This window comes from Ornithodoros turicata, chromosome 2 (genome assembly GCF_037126465.1).
Source record: "Ornithodoros turicata isolate Travis chromosome 2, ASM3712646v1, whole genome shotgun sequence".
NCBI lineage: Eukaryota > Metazoa > Arthropoda > Arachnida > Ixodida > Argasidae > Ornithodoros > Ornithodoros turicata.
In genome coordinates this window covers 23,309,239-23,311,491 of record NC_088202.1, presented here as the reverse complement: position 1 = coordinate 23,311,491, position 2,253 = coordinate 23,309,239, and the positions used below count along the sequence as shown (strand labels likewise).

Here is a 2,253-nt window from a genome sequence, read left to right as displayed (position 1 = left end):
GAAAAGTGTCGAACAGAACAGAAATTTATTTGAGTCATTATACTGATACAATCGGCAGGTTGACACATATACATGCACTGAGTGTACTGAGTCCATTGCGTAGCGCTTCCTAGCACACTGGAACAAAGTTCAAACTTGCAAAACACGCATATCGACACAGCTTATTCCCAGCAACGAACAACTGTCACATACTTGCGCACAATCGCTTGATCATCATGTCCTTGCCTCCCAGTAAACCACCGATGTCCCAAGGACGTCTACATGATGTTACCCTCAGGACGATGAAGACATCCTGAGGACATCCTGAAACATAATTTGACATACTTGGGACGTACTCAGAACTGCCAAAATAACATCCGCGCACGTCCCAAGGAAGTCCATAGTACGTCAATGACGACCTTTTACGGACCTCTAGTGGACCTTTTTCCCGTGCCTTAGCCAGGCTTACTGGCGTTCTCTGAACATTACATCAACACCGCACAGCAGTGCGTATCAGTGGCACAAACAAGCAACATTAGATCAAACACTTTATTTCGTATGAAACTGAGCGTCATAGCATCGTATTACCTCACCAGGTATTATATCACAGCGTAACATGACCAGCATTTTTTTTCGCATTATTATTGAGAACTTACACGTCTTTGAAAACATGATGTCCATGAACACACAGAGCATCGGTCCACAAGGGGAAAAACTTAAAGGTATATGCCCGCAATGTCCGAAGTGCGACGCTGAAACATATGTTGAAGCACTGGCATAACCGACGACCATGCTGCACTGTGTTTCGTACAACTGGAGATTTGCGATGTGTCCAGCTTGCCTTTCGTGCGCAAAAATTAACGCTATCCAACTTCAGCTATATTCACTTTTCGCCACGGACTCCCTTCCCTGCCGCGTCATGTGAGCTTAACCTGCAAGAAATGTAATTTCAAAAACACTGCTACAGCAAAATGTCACTGTGAAGTACGCATCGACGTATACGCATACCTTTAGACACAGCGCCTATGGTTGCAGTCTGCAGTAGCCTAGCATTCTCCCTATCAACAGCCCTATTGCCTGCGAAGACGGGAAACGCATGGATAACCACGTAGTAGGAACGTGAATGCCTCGCACATTCACTACGTACCTTCAAAACGGGTAAAATCTTGGAAATGACGCGGGCGACGCCACTTAGAGGTCCATAATTCACATTCATCCGCTACGACGTTTCCACACATCTGTAAAAGAGTCAACAAGGTGCGACACATTGTACTTCCCTGCAAATTCTTTATTAAAATCACTCAGCATTTTTTACATACAGTGGCACAGCCGTAAAGGCTTGTGCTGCCGTGGAGCACATGACGAAGTTGCACGGGTGAAGCGTATGCCCAATCTGTTTCGCAGTAAACACAAGTCACTGAAGAGCTCTGAAACGCACTTTAGCGCAACTTACCTGATGTCTTTCAACATTTCTGTGACCTTCCCACGTCGTGAGTGTGCTGTCCCAACCGCGTTGTTCACCGCAATGAATACGTCGAAAGTATCTGAAATTCATAGATTAGACATTAGTAACGGGGCCACTGACGATGTTGCATCTTCACCTTGAAAAGTGCTGGTAGGGCCACGAGTACACTTAGCTGAAAGATAAAGCATAGGATAATAGGAATCAAAAGGGTAATAATCACACTGCTAGCATAAAGTAATAGAACCCACACGCTAGGAATGATACCAAACAAAAGTTGCACGAATCGTACAAACATAAAACTAACCTTTAATCTAAGAAATCGCAAGGCTTCTGGACCTATCTTCCAGGGTGCACACATAAAAGCACCCCCAGGCAACACTAGTAGGGCATAAAAACACATTCACAGCAGTCCAGGGCACCAGAGCAACGGCGGAACGCGAGACAACGGGAGCCAGAAAAAGGCGTGCGAACAAAACGAAGTTTGCAAGCGAAATGGACGCCGCCCGCAGCGCAGAAATGGCAGAAACGGCAGGAAGGCCACCTGCCCGCCAGGCCATGCTCCAGCGCCCAGGCGCTCCTCGGAATGTAGCAAGGGAACGGAAAGTCGCGCGAAGACGGGACCAACGCTATCGGAAAGAGGACGTTTTCCTCTTCAAAAACACATCTTAATCACCTTCCTACGCCAGCAAGAACCCGATATCGAAAAAAATGCCCCAGGCGCATGTATCAGAGAACCGCCGTTGCCACGGTGTTCTAACTCAAGAACCGAGAGGGATAGAAAGATGCGGCAATTTTCTACGCGTTTCCCA

The 2,253-nt window shown here is 46.8% G+C and overlaps 1 long non-coding RNA gene across 2 annotated transcripts; it reads right to left on the bottom strand.

The window, feature by feature from the left end:
• Positions 1-1,177: 1,177 nt before the first annotated feature.
• Positions 1,178-1,895, bottom strand: LOC135383220 (uncharacterized). 2 transcript variants are annotated; one of them, XR_010419751.1, is made up of 4 exons: positions 1,749-1,895; positions 1,433-1,616; positions 1,299-1,372; positions 1,178-1,217 (listed from the first exon to the last, which is right to left on the bottom strand). It is a non-coding gene; the product is annotated as an uncharacterized LOC135383220 (long non-coding RNA). The 2 variants fall into 2 exon arrangements; XR_010419752.1 differs by lacking the exon at positions 1,749-1,895 and having other exon boundaries at positions 1,433-1,523; positions 1,581-1,599.
• Between the last annotated feature and the right edge of the window lie 358 nt (positions 1,896-2,253).